Source organism: Chiloscyllium plagiosum, chromosome 1 (assembly GCF_004010195.1).
Source record: "Chiloscyllium plagiosum isolate BGI_BamShark_2017 chromosome 1, ASM401019v2, whole genome shotgun sequence".
NCBI lineage: Eukaryota > Metazoa > Chordata > Chondrichthyes > Orectolobiformes > Hemiscylliidae > Chiloscyllium > Chiloscyllium plagiosum.
In genome coordinates, this window is record NC_057710.1 from 144,232,682 (window position 1) to 144,252,110 (window position 19,429).

The following is a 19,429-nucleotide window of genomic DNA, read 5'->3' on the forward strand; positions in this document are numbered from 1 at the left end:
ATGGCTTTCTTGAGATTTGGAGCTTCTTTGGACTGTAACAGATCTGACAAAAGACTCAACAGCAATCCCAACGACTCTACTGCGTCTGTTATGACTTCTGACTTTAAATCACCATTGTTGCATTTTTTCACTGTTAGGTTTGTTATAGCAAAATTAATAAAACTTGAATTTAGGCTCTAGTCAATCAAATTTAGAAGCAAGTCAATCAAATTTATTAAATCAAAAGCTTTTGGGAAAAGCAGCGTGATTCTCAGCATAACCACGGGACTTGACCATGCCGTCTCTCTCTGAACAACAAGTACAGTGGTTTTTATACTTTGGATGACATATATAACAAGAACTTTGTGAAGGTTGTGTTCTGTGCAAGTGCATGCAAAGACCGCTGCTTCCAGGAATGGCGTATCACGCGCTGAATTCTGCAAGTATTTCTTCTTCAGTTAGTTTCTGTTTTTAAGTTCATTAATGAAACCATTGATTTCCCACAATGTACAACACCTTTATTTGTCGTGAGATTAAAGGAATTGTCAAAGGCTTTCAGTATTTCTACAAAAGTACCGTTGCTTCTTTTAAACATAGGTGAGTGAAAGCATTATCAGCTATTCTCCTCAGTGTTTTTAGAAGTGTATTTGTTTGTTCAACTTCTGGTTTAGTATCGGATTTGGTATCTGTATCTTGAGACTTGTTTCCTCCACGATGCAAAATTCTGTATTCTATTTTGGCCATCTCTAAAATTAAATCTTCCTGACAATAATATTTCGGAAACCATGTCTCCCCAATATGACCTTTTATTTTTCTGGTTTAAAACTCTATTATTTTGCAGTAAGTAATGCTGCTACTCCACACTGCTGTACTGGACGGTTTTCCCACAAATTGCTGCTAAAATGAATGATTCCACATTCGTGAAGCTGGAAAGGATACTTTTCACCTTTAAAAGTGAAAATGGATAATTCCACTCTTTGTTGTACAAATTTATGGTCATAAGAAACAATTCCCATTTCCTCAGCTTGACTGAATGAACCTTATTGCATGAGATTTAATAAGTGATATCTACCTTAAATAACTGTTTTACTAAATGACTTTTTTTCCCATTGGCAGCTGTAAGAGATGAATCCTGTTCTTTTTTTCTGGGTGATTTCCCACTATCTGTAGCTCTAGTAAAATTCTGCATTTCTTTCATGGTTTCTTCCTGGATAATCCCTGTTCATCAATTTAACCAAATACTTCCTGTCTTGAACACAGCTTTAATAAAGGCTGTTCCGCCTTTTCTGTAACGTTAATAAAGTCACCTAACTTTCTTCTTCAAACAAACCAGAAATGCTTAAGCTTCTAATTTGTCCCTTTATCCCTTTAATTCTTGCTTCACAACATTCCCAGGGTTACAACTTTGAATTAAGCTGCTTCTGTGGTGTGCGATTTCCTCTGCTATGTGGTGCCCACTTGCTTATGGTGATGACGCTTGATCTGAGCTGTAAGTACTTTCCTGACTATTTGGTTTCCCTGCAATTATTTGATAAATTTTCCTTTGTCCACTGGGAATTTTAATTTTACATATGAAGCTTCTGATGTGTGTTCTCTTGCTAGCTTAACCCCAGCTTGGGACCACTCCTACAGATCAGAACCGTGTCAGCTGTGGAGCAACCAATTCTCCTTCTGGGAGTTCCTAACTCTCCTGCTGAGGTGTATCACTTACCAGATCTGAAATGTCCCACTAATTGTTAACCCTGCCTTGTTGAATCTTGTCACAAATGGTTCTTCTGTATAAAATGTTCAGCTCTTCTCTGCCCGTTAACTGTCTACAGAACCCGCCTGCTGATCGTTGAGTATGAAAGTCCTGAATAAATCTTCAGACCCCCCCCCCTCCCCCCGCAACCGCTCACCATGTTGTGTGAGGCAGCAAACTGAAGTCTGCACTGCTGCTCACCACACTGCAGGCTTGTTGTCACCATCCTTTTGAGAGCAAGGGTCTAGTGTGGGAGAGGAAAACCACATAGCGACCTATCCAGCACTGTCCGTGGTGATTATCAAAATCAATTTTAATGTGCATACTCAACTAGTTACAAGTTACATCAATGCAGCAGCTATTGCTCCAGCAATTCTAAGGTGGACCTGGATGTTTGGTCTTACTCTTCCAAGCTTGTTTGCTGTTCTGTCCACATGTCCATATGACATTATCACGGATGGTGCTATTTATAGCACTCCTCAAAACTAATCCGTGCAGAGCAATATATAATAGTTTGTGTTTTTATTCTTTAAAGAATTTTAAAGAGTTTGCAGCTACTGCTGTGGGTTTTGAACCATTGAGGAGGCCTGGCATGAAGGCCCTTCTATATTATTTGCTGTCAAGAGTAAGGGGAGGAGGAACGGGAGCTAATGTTGACGGAGTGATAGTAGATTAAATAGAAGGAAGTGTGTTTGTCAGAATCCGACGACTTCGGTGGCAGTGATAGACGGTGAATAACAGACCGAGACATCTCTAAGCACCAGAGCGTAAGAAGGCCTCAACGTTCCAGAACAGCAGTTGCGAAGCTGTGTCCTGTCCTGCTGGAAGACTGACAGTTAAATGGCAGGGCTAGCACACCACTGTCTGATGTAGGTTCAAGCTTCTTTATTTTCAGTTCCTCCCAGACCAACACTGAGAATAGCAGCGTCATCAGTCACATTCAGTTCACACTTGGTTAAGTGGGTGACTGATGCAGTGTTTGCTGGATTCATCACTTGCTCTATAAATATCACGTACCTATCTAGATTATGCATTGGTGGCAGAATCCCTCTAGGTTTGGGGTGCCACTCTGTGTAGTCTTTGACAGCTTCTGTAACATTTTTACATGCCATTCCTTGCCCATCACTTACTGTTCACCTCAGACAGTCGAGCTGCTTGGAAACAGAGGCTTTTCACTATACACTCTCGGCTGTTGACCTTTGGAAGAACTCCAGAGCAATACATTGCAAGGGTCAACTTAAGCCCTCATCCAGCAGGTGACAATAGTCCACAATAATGCAGATGTCTGGACGTATCTGACAGCTTCACAACTATGGAGAACAGTACATTACAATGAGGTGATGATGGGTGATCAGTCCCCCCTCTTTGAAACTTTCTCTTGATCGGTCGTAACAAACATTCTTGTTTCTTTTTTCAGAAAGCAGAAGCTTACAAGAGTTAAAAGCTTTTCACTTTATGAAAAATGTGATCTATCGTTCTTAAGTCTAAAGTAGATTATCTCATATTCGTCCAAAGTGAACTCAGAGGGATTCACATGTAGGAGTGGGGTTTCTAACAGTGCAGAATCTCCAGCTATGAGGCAGCAGATTCCACTCTGCCTGAGTCTACATCTTCCTGAGTCTACATATGCCCTGGCAGATACCTCCTCCTCCACCTGTTAAATCCAAGTGCTGGCTGGTAGAAGGCCTTTAATATACATTCATGGGAATTAACGAGCCTTAGCTCATGAGTGAGCAGCTACCTGATGCCTTCACTGCCAAGCATCAACTTTCTACTAAACCAGACTGATCTGTGGAAGGGATGGCACTGCCAATAGGGCTCCCCATCCTGCCTGCCCAGGGTGGCATGGTGGCTCAGTGGTTAGCACTACCGTCTCTCAGTGCCAGAGACCTGTGTTTGATTCAAGCCTTAGGTAACTGTGTGAGTTTGCACGTTCTCTCCATGTCTGTGTGGGCTTCCTCTGGGTGCTCCAGTTTCCTCCCACAGCCCAAATATATGCAGGCCAAGTGGATTGGCCATGGGAAATGTGAGGTTATGGGTGGGGGTCTGCATGGGATCCTCTTTGAAGGGTTGGTGTGGAGTCAATGGGCCAAATGGCCTCATTCTGCACTGTCACACTTCTGTGATTCTAATCCTTGAGATGTGTGTAAAGTTCTGACTGAAATTAGAGCCAGCTTATTGAGGAAATGCTCGCTTGCACAATTATGTTTCCCTGAACATGTTGTCTGCCCTTTCTAAGCTCTCTCCCAGTTTTCCCATCTTAATGAAACAACATTTACCCAAATGAGGACAAGAAGTTGTGAGGGCAATTGCATAGAGAAGCAGTTTGGCAATGTCTTTTCCATTAATTTATGCAAAGTCATGCCAAGTCGAGAGAGAAGCATTGATGGTGCTCAGGATAAGGTGAGCAGATGGGCTGAATGTCCATAAATGTTGATAAATTTGAGGAAGGTCTAACTTTGGTGCTCTGGTTATTACATTATGGCATGCAGTCACATTCTGGCAAAACTGCTAATGGCATAAATATGGTGTGCCTTCACTTATTATTCAGACTATTCACTAACCTTGGAAAAGGACCTCCATTCTGTTGTTTAAGGGGCAGTAGAACCTCAGTGGCAACATGAAAAATTTCAGCCTTTTCCGCACTGTCTTAGGTTCACCACAGCTACATTCCAGCATTTGGTCTCTCTCATTCTCTCTCTCTCTCTCTCTCTCTCTACCCCATCATTTCCTCTTGGCTAAAATAAACCAAAGAACTGTGGGTGCTGAAAACATGAAACAAAAACAGAAATTGCTGGAGAAATTCAGCAGGTCTCTGGCAACATATATGAGGGTAGAAAGCACAGTTAACATGTCAGGTCCAGCAATCCTCCTTCAGAACCCCGTTCTAAGATTTGTTTTGTTAACTCTTGTGAATATCTGTTTTTGTTAACTCCTTTGACCACCTCAAGCATTTCAATTGGTTCACTTTTGTTTATTATTCAAGGGGATAAAAACATTGCCTTTGCCAATTATCCTCCTAAATTAACCCTTCCTGGCCCTTGTATTATTGTTGTGAATCTATGCTGTAGCCCCTGTGATGCCAACATATCCTCGCTGAAGTATGAATTCACGATTGAATCTAATATTCTCAATAGAGACTAATCAACCTCTGAATGGATAAAGCAGAACATTTACCACTTGTAACCTAGCCCTCTTTAAATAAAGACCAATGTACAATTGCTTATTCACATTTAGTTAACTATCTGTTGAGTAGTGTTTACTAGTTTCTGTCCTTGGAGTCCTAAATCTGTCTGCGCCTCTAAAATTTCCAACTTTTCGCTTTTAGAAAAATGTGATCTATCATTCTTCAGTCGATTATCCCAAGTTTGTTTTTTAGATTAGATTCCCTACAGTGTGGAAACAGGCCCTTCAGCCCAACCAACCCTCCGAAGAGTAACCCACCCAGACTCATTTTCCTCTAACGCACGTACCCTATGGGCAATTTAGCATGGCTAATTCCCCTAACCTGCACATCTTTGGATTGTGGGAGGAAACCAGAGCAAACCCACACAGACACGGGGAGAATGTGCAAACTCCACACAGACAGTTGCTCGAGGCTGGAATCAAACCTGGGACCCTGGTACTGTGAGGCAACAGTGCTAACCACTGAGACACCGTGCCACCTGCTGAACTTCCAAACTGGACTCCTTCTGCCTTAATTTGCCTAAATCCCCTTTGCAACTTCAAGCTTCTATGCAACGACCACTTGCAAAACCTAAGATCAAGTTTTTTACATAATAAGTAGATTTTCCACCTGTTCTTCCCCATTCACTCCATATCTGGGTTGGAGAAGACCTCAAGTCCCTATTCCTGACAATATTAGACACTTGAAGTTTTCTAATAGTGTGGGAATTATCAACTCCTTTAGCTTTTCTCCTAATGAGGAGAGGGCACAACAACTTCACGATTTGATAGTTGCTACTTCTTTCTCAAAAGTAATAACATAAATTGAAGAGTTCATAGTGAAGCTCCTGCATTTGCTGAACCACAAACCTGACATGGCAGCCAACAAAATCCCGAATGAAAGATGATAACAATCCTTGAAATGTATTTCAGTGCAGTGCATCTAAAGCTGAGGAATGTTTGATTTCAGTCTCCATGTGTTCTCCCCTTCCTCTCCAACAACACCGCTCCCCCAACTCAGGAGCAGTTCACATTTTGCTGAAAACATTTGTCGACTCAATTGAAAAATGGAGCTTTTTCTAAATTCACTGTTAGTGTGCTGGCTTAATGGGACGCTATTTGCTAATGGCAAAGTAATCTGAGAGACCGCATGCACAGATATTTGAAGCAGCCAGCTGTATATTTGAATGCTGTAATAACTCAGGAAGCCCGACAGAAAAGCAACAGCATTTAATGTTGAACAGCAAAATAGAACTACTACTCATGGCATGCGTAAGCTATTCCCAGCCTGAGACACACAATTATCTACTTTATACAGGGCTCAGGTGATGGATTCCAGATGGGCAGGCCATTGCCTATTGCCAAGGGAAATCATACTCAACGATCTCCAAAGAGAGAATAATTTTAAACGATACCGGTCATTTCCCATGAGTCTTGGAGAGGGTTATCGTATCCCTCTCCCTCCAAGTCTGAGGTCTTTCCCTTTCTACTGTGATGATGGAGCCTCCTGCATTGATTTGCTTGTGGCCCCATTCCAGTCGCTTTCCACGTCAGGTTGAGAGGCATAGAACAAGTAGGCCAATGTCTCTGCTGCGAAGACCCTTGAAGAGTCACAATAGACCCACTGCAGCGGGGTTATTGTTGGTAGTGACCTCCGACTCAGTTTTCGCTGCTTCTGCCTCCATCTCGGAGTCACAGTCCTTGTGGCCCTTAGGACTAGATCTTGAGTTTATAGTGGATGGAGTTTCCCATTTGCAAGTTGGAGTGAAGGCTACTGATGGTGGTGTGTGTGTGTCACACCAATTGCCTCTGGGAGGCTACCCACCAACAGCAGTGGTCAACGTGTTTGTTGTAGTCTTCCCCCGAGTTTTACCATGTCTGATAGCGGTCCTATTTTTATTTTTAAGGATGGCTCCAGAATCATGGCGAGCCATCACTGAAATTCCTGACATGGATCATATCTCCTGGTCTATGCCAATCATGGCCCCTTCTTTGGGCTTCTTGTTTTCATTCAATCTTGCCATCAAAGTTTGGTAAAGTCAGACTAAGCCTCGTCTGAAGATAACGGCTGATCAATAGTCCCGCCAGGGCTGCTCCAATCGTCATATGTGGTGTTGTCAAAAAGTTGATAAGAAAATGTGCAAGCTTCATTTCTAAAGAACCTGTAATTTCCTTTCTCAGGTTGCTTTTTAAAACCTGGATTGCCCATTCAGCCAGACCATTTGATGACGGGTGATAGGGTATTGTGTGGATGTGTCTACATGAAGGTCTGAAACTCCCCACTGGTAAATGGGGTCCTGTTGTCTGTTACAAGGACCTTGGGTATGCCTTACATATTAAAGGATTTGTCAAGTTTTTTTCTAAAGGCTTTTCACCAACAATAAATACAGTATCTCCAGGCTTTTTTTAAGATTAGATTCCCTTCAGTGTGGTAACAGGCCCTTCGGCCCAACAAGTCCACAACAACCATCCGAAGAGCAACCCACCCAGACCCATTCCCCTACATTTACCCCTGACAAATGCACCTAACACTGGGCAATTTTAGCATGGCCAATTTTCATTCAATCTTGCCATCAAAGTTTGGTAAAGTCAGACTAAGCCTCGTCTGAAGATAACGGCTGATCAATAGTCCCGCCAGGGCTGCTCCAATCTGCACATCTTTGGGCTGTGGGAGGAAACTGGGGCACCCAGAGGAAATCCTTGCAGATACGGAGAGAATGCGCAAACTCCACGCAGACAGTTACCCAAGGCAGGGATTTGAACCTGGGTCCCTGGTGCTGTGAGGCAGCAGTCCTAACCACTGAGCCACCATGCTGCCCCAAAGGTCTAGGGGGTGGAAACCTACCTGAAATTTTATCTTAGTTGAGACCACTTTGGGAGCAGCAATGAAAACTTAGCTGCATCAATTCCTCATCCTCAGGCTGATTTATTTGCCTTGAAGTGACATGACCCTTTCTACCTGGACTGTATGCATTTCACCTTGTTTCACTAGCCTTGTGTGAGGTGAGCTCCATGACCATAAGTGCGTTATGGATGTTCTTGCTCCTGACTGTATTGAGGAGATTCTACCTATCCAGTTCTGAAAACTTGCAACCTCTGACTCCAATCGCCCTTCCTTGGCAACAAACAAGAGCCATGAATTTTACCCGCTGAGGACTCGGCGCTGCAGTTAGAGGGTTGACCAAGGATGGCTACAATCTATGGACTGCTGAAGATCACGAGCCCTCTTTACCTGCATCTTTCACTGGAAAGGGCCAGTTCTGTGGTTTTCTTGAGATCCAGATCTGGTTCAGTCAGTAGTTTTCTTTGAGTCTCAATATTGTTAACTCCACAAACTAAGTGATCCCATAACATTTCCTGAAGTGTTGGCTCATACTCACAGTTCCTGCAGTCTCATCAAGAATTCAGTAACTCATTCCTCAGTAACTCATTGCTGTGTTAAACCTGTAATGCTGCTCTATAACTGATGGTTTGGGGCCATGGTGGTCCATGACCATTACTATTACATTTGGACTCTGGGGCTGCTGGGTTGGTTAAACTCTTTATAATGCTTAAGGTCTATGACCCACAAGTGACCAGGAGAATGACTTTTTGCCAATGATCTTTTCTATCCCATTTGTCCTGTAAATATATTTAATTCTTTCAGTGTATTGGGGTTAATCCTTCACACCCACCTCCTAAGGTTTCAGCAGCATTGTCAATATTTTCCATCACAATCTCAAACCAGACTCACTAAAAGACACAAAATTTTTCTTTACTCTCATCACCAATGTAATAAGTCGGGCAATCAGACTGGAAAGGAACATTTTTTATTATTCAAACACAAAATAGAGTCATTAATCATGGCATCCAGCCTTGGACAGACAGACCCATCCCTGGGTCTGCTCTATAAAGGGTTCCGGTGATGAGTTCCAGTTGGGCAAGCCATTGTCTGTTACCATGGGAGCTCATACTCAATTGCTTCAGGGACTCCCCATGGACCTTGTACAGGTTATCACAAATACCATGCTTGTTGTCACCCCTCTGTTATCCATTTCGTCAGGGAGCTACTTATACAAGGCAGGGCATGAAGTCTTTCAAAATTGAGCAAGTCCACGTTACATGCAGCAAAAGAGCAATACTTTAAGAAAGTATTGAATGGAGGAAAGACACTTGTCTCATTAGTGTTTGCTCATTTTCACTGACATTAAATGATTTAATTATAATGGAATCTTCCTTGTTTAATTGTAAAACCTCAGAAGAAGATAAATTTTCTCCTTGGTCCCTATCCCAAACAAGTAAAAACCTTTATTTGGCCATTATTGTTGTAGCCAGTTATTTTTCATCAAATCAGCTTAAATATAGATATCGCCAAATTTTGAAGATGTCTTAGATAGTAGTGTATCAATTGGCCAGATACTTTACAAATTACTCAATATCCAGCAGGAAGTTATTCTTCCCCTCCTGCTTAAACTGGCTCACTCAGAGCGCTATCCAGTTCGTTCCCCTCCCCTGCTCTTTCCACGGTGCTGCATTTTCTTTTTAAGTGGATATTAAATTCCCTTTCCACAACTGCTTTTAAACCAGTTTCGACTAGCCTTTAAAAGGGTACATTTTAGATCACACCTACTCACTGAGTTAAAAAAAATCATCTTCACACTGACTTTCTGCCAAGTGGCTCGAAACTGTCTCTTCTTAGAATACTTAGAGGCAAGGCACTCTAACCAGAACTCTATCAATAAACACATCAATTTAAATCCCATCCACCACTTCTTGAAGAAAAACCGTAAATGACATCACCCACCTTAAGAAACCAAGATCTATAAATAGAGGGGTGGGACATACCACCAGCGCTTTACCGGAGACTCTCACTGATGATGTCACCTAGTGTGGTGACGAAACATCTGAAAACAAATCTTCCAACTCAGCGAGCTAATTTACATACTAATCATCAACTTGGGCTCCAAATTTTCTCAAAAATTGCTAACTGTCTCTTCTGGTTACAGACCCATTTGGAAATAGTTTTGTCCTACCTATTCTAACAAAGGTTGTCTTATACAATTTAATGAAACAAAATACTACGCCGCAGAACACAACTCTACTGGCGGTTAGATAGTTTATCATGTGGAAGGGGAGCAAGGACTATGTGAGTGGGCATGAATGTGACATTACGTCGAAGAGCAGCCATGTTTCAGATTGAAGAGTTGAGCAGACTGTATAAGCGATTCCAGCTCCTTTTTCTTTTGCACCCTCCAGTTCTTCAGTGACTTGAATTTGACATGAAGCTGCTGCTCACTCAGCCGACACATTGTGCAAGACCCAGAAGAGAGACAGCAGAAATGTCCATCAGAACAAAGCAACAAAATTTCCGTCTCTCCCAGTCAGCACGTCCTGCGTAGATCATGGAAAGTAAAATAAATGTAATTGTTTTGAAATGTGAAACATTCAGAACCCAAATATCTGACTGTTCTTCATCGGGCACTAAGATTCCCCTCAGTGTCAACCTCCTTCCAGTTTTTACCTTCCAAGTGACCAACATGTGAGCTCCATTAAAAAACCTAATGGGCTTCCTCCAGCCACAAATTAATTCTCTTGCAATCCACAGCATGCGCATCTACCACGCAAGTTCATAGACTCATAGAGAAAAACAACACAGAAACAGACTGTTTGGTTCAATGTGCCCATGCCAACAAAATATCCTAAATTATTCTAGTCCCATTTGTCAGCACTTGAGCCATATCCCTCTAAACCCTGCCTGTTCATATACCCATCCAGATGCCATTTAAATATTACAATTGTACTGGTCTCCATCACTTCTTTTGGCAGCTCATTCTAATCATGTACTGCACTCAACATGAAAAAGTTGCTCCTTAGAGCCCTTTTAAATCTTTCCACTCTCACCTTATACCTATGCCCTCTAGTTATGGATACCCCAACCCCAGAGAAAAAAAACTTGTCTATTTACCCTCTCCATGCCCCTCATGATTGTATAAACCTCTATAATGTCACCTCTCAGCCTCTGATGTTCCAGGGAAAAACAGCTCCCCAACCTTGGCAACATCCTTGTAAATCTATTCTGAACCCTTGCAAGTTTCACAACACCCTTCTTATATTGATGGCTTGTTTTTTTTAATTTCCATAACAAAAGAGGTGTAGTGGAAGAGAAAACAGTAGGTGTCTTGTAAGGTATCATTATAAACTCTGTTGGATTATGTAACAATTTATCTCCCACATGACTCAAAGGGAACTTTTTTTGGTTTTTATACAATCATAATGAGTTCCACCAATATATTTTTAACAATGAAACTAAATTACATGTAGGAGAAAAGAATAGAAGGATATATTAATAGAGTGACTTAGGATCAGGAGGGAGGAAGTCATGTGGAGTATAAACAGTGGCATTCATCCATTGGATTGAAAGACCTATTTTGTAAATTCTACGCAATTTTAATAATAAACTCATCAATGTGTTATCAGAAAAGTAACAAGGCAAATAAAGGCCTGGAACTTTCTATTGTAGTTAATACACTAAACAATTGGCTTCTTGCTCATGCCTTGAATGATGCCTTTTGTTCTGGCATGCATCAATTTCTGATACGTTTTCTTAGCCAACACTGCCAACAGAAAGCAACACATGAAGGCTGCGGTGTCAGGGACTCGGATGAATGAAGTCGGGCTAAGGGATGATTGTATTGCTGGTTTTTCCAACGTCTAGATCCTTTATGCTTTGCCTGTGCTTTTAGAAGTTTGTTCACACAACATTTAGACAAGGATGTGCACTAAAGATGGACCCCAAATGCAGACAAGCACTCAATTTGAAGGAAGTAGCCTTGAAGTCTTTGTTACAGTAACTTTGTAAATTTGTGAGGGCTGATATCGATGATTTAGCACCAGTACACAACAAGTATACTCCTTTATGACATTTACAGTTTCTTGCACTCACCCACTCAGGCATATCTTTTACAGCAGCAAAATGTTCAAAAATATTTGGCTTTGTACTGTGATGTAGATTTCCTTACTAACACCACAGAAGCATAGATTCCCTTTCTTATTTTTGAAAGCTATCCATCAAACTGAGAGCAACTCTCTTCCATACAGGCAAGGCACAACGATATTTGGGCACTGGAAGTGCATCGGTACAGCTCAGCCTACTTCAACTGTGCACCTTACAATGTAGCAATCATACCTTTACATCTCTTTCCAACATTTTAAAATCTATTCATTGCTAATAGAGCCTAGTCGGAGTCTCTTCTCCAAAGCATTTAGTGCAGTTTCATTCTTGACTTTGATCTCTTTGTCTCCCACTTCTGTCCAAATCCAGCCATTGATTTTATCAACTGCATAAAAATCATTTTCCTGCCCAGATCTCCAGTTTTCTAACATTGTCTTTCTTGTGTCCGGTCAAAATTTTTGAAATTTCCAGATAGCCCAATCAAAGTGGACTGTCAACTAAAAGGAAGGCTAGAAGAATTCCTGAATCTCCTGGATTACGTATCCCAGGCATAGCCATTCAACTCCTTCTTGTGTCATTTTTAATTGCTAGAACTAAAAGGTGAGGCACAAATATCAGAATTTGGTTTTAGATTGGCTCTCAATGATCTTTACTGAGTAAGTATACAAGAAACAAAATGTATTTATAGTGTTCAGATACTATCACCTGCTGTTGGTGAAGGATGTCCTGTAATAAGGAGACAATGACCAGCAAACGTTTCTTCCTGCATCAGTCTATGGATCAGCTGTCTCCTTTCTTCTGATCGAAAGATAGACTAAAGCTGACAGATTTTATACCTTTCTTTCCTGCAGGGGAAAGTGACGATTGCAGATGCTGGAAATCAGAGTTGAGAGAGTGGTGCTGGAAAAGCACAGCCAGTCAGGCAGCATCCGAGGAGCAGGAGAATCGACGTTTCAGGCATAAGCCCTTCATCAGGAATGAGGCTTGTGGGCTGGGGAGGCTGAGAGATGAATGGGAGGGGAGGATGGGCTTGGGGGCGGAAAGGTAGCTGGGAATGTGACAGCTAGATGAAGGTGGGGTGGAAAAGTGATAGGTCGGTGAGGAGGCTGGAACCGATAGTTGGGAAGGAAGATGGACGGGTCAAGAGGGCAGTGTCAAGTTGGAGGCTTGGGACTGGGATAAGGTGGGGAGAGGGGAAATGAGGAGTCTTATCTTTTCACATGGACACAATTTTGAGTGATTACATTGATCTAACGAGTGGGCAGATGACTTCATTCATTATAGCTGCAATTCACAGTGATCTAATTAATTCAGTATAAAAGCAAATTACTGCGGATGCTGGAATTTGAAGCCAAAAGAGAAAATGCTGGAAAATCTCAGCAGGTCTGGCAGCATTTGTAAGGAGAGAAAAGAGCTGACGTTTCGAGTCTAACTGACCCTTTGTTAAAGCTTTGACAAAGGGTCAGTTAGACTCGAAACATCAGCTCTTTTCTCTCCTTACAGATGCTGCCAGACCTGCTGAGATTTTCCAGCATTTTCTCTTTTGGTAATTAATTCAGTACTTTAGCAACTTATTCCCTGGTGTTTATTTTTAGATAAAATTGCTTATTTAATAAAGTATGCCACAGTTATTGCTGACATTGTACCAACACCAGTGCTTGGTAATTCCTGAAAAAAACACACACTTTGACCTTTCATCTTACACTAATCGGAACATTCACAAGAATACTGAGGTAAAGAGGAACAATATTTTACACTGTCTGAGGAGAGCGTGCTCATTGTTTGATAAGCAGACTTTGATTTGTAGAGGCATTGTCATGGGCAATGCACCAAGTAAAAGGATTTACTGACATTGTTAACTACCATTTTTGCTTAAATTGAAACCAGGTTGCTTGGCTCTGCTTGTTCATGGCACTGCCCTGCAGAATGAACCAGAGAATGAATGTGTCCTATTTCATTCAGTTGAACAGAGGCAATGAGTGTATAGTATGCATTCCTTCTTGTTGGCAAAGAGTGGGTTCAGTGGATTACCAATCTGAAGCACACTTGGGATTATTAATGGTGTCCCGATCACATATAATGTTGTACACTATGCTTTGAGTTTCACAAGAATGGGCTCGTGGGAATGAACAATATCTTCCCTGCTATAAACAGCAGAAGGAACATACCATTTGGTATGATTTAGGAAACAGAGCCTACATACATAGCATCACACCAGCACTGAAACTCATCTACCACATTATACATTTGTGTGATAGGCAGACTAATTTTTGGTTTGTCAGTCGCATCCTGTTTGTGGTAAATGCTACTCATGTTGCACCTACAAAATAGTAGCATGAAATAATATTTAATAATGCTACATGCTATATGCTGTTTTATTTCTGGCTCCAGAATGATGGTGCGTAGTTTAGCAAAGCCATTTATTAAACATGTCAAAGTTCCTTCTACAGTTTGATGACGTGAGCTAAATTATTCCTAGGTTTACATATTTCATAAATATCCATTGAATATGCAATGGTCTCCTACAACAGTGCCCTTCAAAACCACAGGGAGTCTCAAAGATATTGTTATGCAGGGAAACATAGCAACCAATTTGACCCACAGCAATCTTCAACAAATGACAATGACAATGATCAGATTATCTGCTTTTAGGGTGGTGACTGAGGGGTAAATATTGGTAAAAAATGTAATTCCCCTACTCTTATTCAAAACAGTGCTAACTGAAGTTTTCCAACCAACTGAAAGGGCACATAGAGCCTCAGTTTCAGATTGCAACAAAAAGACGGTACCTCTGACAGTGCAGTATTTCCTCAATATTGCATTGGAATGACAATTTGATTTTTTAAAGCATTTAAAGGACACTTTGAACACTGCATTATTGTTGCTTGTGAATGGTATGTGTTCATTATCAGAGCTCACGGGAAGATGAAGGCTATTGATAGCATTGAGTTATCTCATGAAATCCTCAATGAAAGAAGAGGGCTCTGCATTTCTGACAGGATATTCTGATCAGGGATCCTTCAGAAATCCAGTTCCACCCTTCCATTCTGACAGCTCTTTTGTAATTCAGAACTGCTGGAGCAAGGCAAACCAAATCCCATTTACCCAGCAGTAATTTGGAATGTAAAGGTGCTCACAGCCACTTTGGCAGCTGTCAAAGGTAAGCATGATATTAGGGTGCTGGGAAGGTAGAGTGCCTGATATGCAGGACGGATAGGATGCCAGGTTAACAGGATGCCAGCTGGTTAAAGTTATTGTTGCTAGGGCAATGGTAGTCAATGAGTAGGCACTGAAGCAGGGTATCAGGCAGGTAGAGTGCTAATTGGGAAGGAGAAGTGTGCCAAATGGTGCCATGGTTTGTGGTGGTAAGGTAAGGGATAAAGTATTTAGGATGTGTTTGAGTGGGTGCAAGCAGTGGGGGCCAAGGTATCAGAGCTGAGGGCTTCAGGTCCAATGGGATGCATGGGTCAGTGGTCAGTTTAGATCCGGGGTGAAGGTTGGGGTTCTGGCATCAGGGAAGGGGAGGGTCTGGTCTGGTGATAAGGCAGAGATGTCAGGTCTGATCCAATGGGGAGTTGAGAATGGGATGTTGGATTGGATCCACCGCAAAGTGGCTTGTGTAAGGTGTGGCAGTGAGGGGGTTTACGGTCCATTCGGGCAGAGTGGGTGCAGAAGGGATCAACTGCAGAGTGGGCTTGGGGCCTGTGAGGGGCAGTGACCAGGTCTCAGAGATGCATCAGGTCAGGGTCTAGGGTGTGAAAATAATCAGCAGGAGATGTAATTGTGTGTATGTGATGTTAATACGTAGTCAGGAATTAGACTACATATTTAATGCACTAACTTTTCCTGAGTAACTATTTACCTCATTTCATCAGGACCCTACGATTTGAATGGAGACTTTGACAGGGCAGAGGAATTGCTCAGTATAAAATTTAATTTTCCAGGCTGTTCCTTTGGAGTATGTTACAATGGGATTTCTCTGAGTTCGCATTAATTATTTTTCTTCTGCTCAGATCTCTGAGATATATGTGCAGCAGTGAATGTCAATGCTGTGATTGGCATTTTTACGCAATTCACTGTGTGCAGATCCTCAGAGCAGCTTAGAGGGTAAATTAGTTCCATGTTGCAACTCCAATCTAGACTTGCATAATGACTGCCCACTCAGCTGAAAATCCAGTTACTTATTTCTGAGCTTCCTTGTATAAGTGGCCTAAATTCACTCTAACCTCTCTCCTTTTTATATATTTTTTGAGGAGCTTTTGCCATCTGCTAATTATATTTCTTGCTAGTTTATCATCAAAGACTATTTTCTCTGTCTTTTTAAAATATGTTTTGTTGGGTTTTAAACCTTTCCAATCCATTTTCTTACCATTAACCTTTGCCATGTGATATGGCTTTCAATTTGATGCTGTCTTTCACTTCGTTCTTTCACTTCCTTCTGTTGATCCCCTTCTCAGAACTCTTTTTGTTCACTGGGATATATCTTTACTGTGACTCATGAACTATCTTCTTAAATGTCTGCCTTTGTTTCTCAACCATCTTTTCCCCAATAACCCTTTGCAAGTAAGTAATACTTTGCAATTGCTCTTATTTAAGTTTCAGCATAGTGGTTTCCAACACAGGTTTCTCACTATCAAGCAGAATGATAAATTCTACTATATTATGATCACTATTCCCTCTTCGCTGTGCAGTTGTGCACGTGTGCAGCCACTCCAATGTTCCATGTACAGCAATTGGCATTGGTGTATATTGTATTAGTATCTCTGTGTTCATATCTCATTATGTGCCTCAGATTGGATGGAGGGTTTACAAAATAGAGATAGGCAAGTTCCAAATAGTGTTCAGATTCCAATATCATACTTAGCACCATCTAACTAAACATAGAATCTTGCAAGAGAGGTAATATCTAAAGAAGCAAAGGTGACTTCTTAAAAATTCTAAACACTGGTTTATGCTGGCTACTTACATTTTAAGAGTTATGAATTTTTATGACTTTTTGCAGATTGAATTCTGTAATTCTATCCATTTTCCCATGCAAACTGCAAACCAGGAAAATTGATCATCTGAGTCACAAGGTATGTTTAAATTATTGTGGCTCATTGCATTTAATAGGATTACCCTGGGAATGTTTACAATGTCAGAGACTATCAGAATATCAATGTAAAATGTAGTGAGCACTATTAAACACTACTTTTTTATTTGAGGTGTGAATGTTCCTCCATCAATGCGCTTGCAATGTAACATCCAAGTGAGATACAGAGCAAATATTTTAGCCAGCAAATGTATTTTCCTCATTTTTTTTTATGAATTAGAACTTAGTAACAATGCTTGGTCTATTTTTACTACATCCCACTGCTTTGCCTGGGAATGTTCCTGGACGGACATTCAGCTGAAAGCTCCTCCTAAAGTTACTGAGCAACTTCTGTTGCGTCGCTGGGTTGCAACTTTCATCCCAGATTGTAAGATCCAGGTCATTATTTTAATTCTTGTGGCTTATTGGCCTCTTCAAACTCCAGCCAGAACAATATGAACAGCACAGCAAACATCAGTCAAGGTTATAAAACAAAGAACTAGAGATGCAGGAAGTCTGAAACAAGAACAGGAGTTGCTGTGAAGCTCAGCAGGTCTGGCAGCATCCGTGGAGAGATAGCAGAGTTAACATTTCAGGTTTGGTGACTCTTCATCAGTGTTCTGACTTAAAAGAAATTTACAACAAAGCAAGTCAAACTATCAAAATATAGAAGAGTTGGGAAAATCTCAAAACATGCAACAAAACAAATGTTCAGTCAGTTTCCACATGGTATCTGCTACAGTGATTCAAAACCAGAGAAATTACAACCTATCTCAACTCTTATTGTTCCACTTAACTGACACCTTCCAGCCTCTTGCCAGTGGACTGAGGAGACAATTTGTTGAATCTTTTCCAAAATCTGCAAACATTTTCACAAATCTGAGAGCCTAAACTTTCTCAATTCTAATCTGTAGGTTTCCAACCAAATTCCCTGAGTTTGGAATTTTCATAAACTAAACCATACTAGTGAGTTAATTGGTACCCTAACCTGGCCCCTGAACTCCTCCCAGGAGAGAAACTAAACTTGTTTCTCAACTCAATCTTGATATCGTCTGAACTGAATTTGAGAAAAACACTAACTCAATCCTCGATTTTTTTTGAACAGAAAACGAAGTCAGCTACACTCTGACAAATGTTGGATTTAGTCACTATTCCAGAAGGTATTTTGATCTTTTATTTTCAGAGAAAACTCTTCACAGAAGCAAACAGCACTCCTCTGCCTCTATTCTGAAAATCAAATTCAAATAACGTTATGTATGTTTTAGTTATAGCTATTCAAATTTAACCAATGATGTTAATATCTATAGGTTATATACCTTTTTTCAGAGACCATTGATGAGTGGTTGGTGGGGGTGTAGTGCACTGAAAGAATATAAAAGATTGGTGGAGTGATGGGTATAATTTCTTTGAGAAGCATGTTCACTAATCTTGAACACCCTTGTGATGTCTTTAATGTTCTTGATGCCAGACACCTTGCAATGACATCTCTGACCTTCGGCTCTCATTCCCTTCAAAGACTGAACCTTGAGGTTCCCTTGTCCCATTCTATTCTGTGGTATACCTCTGTTTCTCAATGCTAAACTGTGAATCCAGAAGCATTTATCTTCTGTGGTGCTTGATTTTTGCAGCTTCTTGCTTTAGCCAGTTTCAGTTTAAATGACCAGTGGTAGTTCCCTTCCATTGACTGCAGATCCTCTTTAAAACAGATAATCTGCCTTTAAGAACATAGGAATGTGCCACTAGATTCCTTCCTGTGTACAGAGATAGTCAACAGTGTGGGCCATGCTATAACCAACACCAGAAACAAGTAAATGAGGCGATGTACCAAGTTGGTGGACTGCCTGCCTCAACAATGATGGGCTTTGAACCCTGACCCCCCTCCTTGCCATTATGCCTAAAAATAGGCCATAATTAATTTTAGTGCTTAAGGGGGAGAAATTTGTTCATGTAGTGCCACTTGTATTGAGGCAGACTTAACCCAATTGCCACAGCAACACAGGCTAGAACCTGCTCGGCTTGGTACAGCTTTCCTCTGTGATATCAATGAGTAACACCATGCAAGTTGCACAGGTAGTGCTGTTTAACGGCTTCAGGACCCTGGAGCAAACTTGTGATGATGTCACAGAACTGCACATCACTCAGTATAAATGATACAATGTGGGTGACCTTAGAGTACATTGTACTCTCTGGAAGAACACTACTAGAATGCAATGAATTAGAATGGAAGGCTCCCATGAGGAAAAAGGACACGAACAAATGAAGAAGATAACGGATGAAAAAAAAAACACCATTTCGACTGGGATAACACATCTATCCTGGGACAGGCTAAGCAAAGACATGCCAGAGAATTCCTAGAGGCCTGGCACTCCAACCACAACGCCATAAACAAGCACATAGATCTAGATGCCATCTATCAACCCCTCAGAAACAAACAGGAAATGACATCACCACAAACCCCAGGAACCCCATCCAGGAGAAAGATATAAATAGAAAGCAGGAGACAACAGCTCCCCTTCACTTGGAGGTCGCCACTGATGATGTT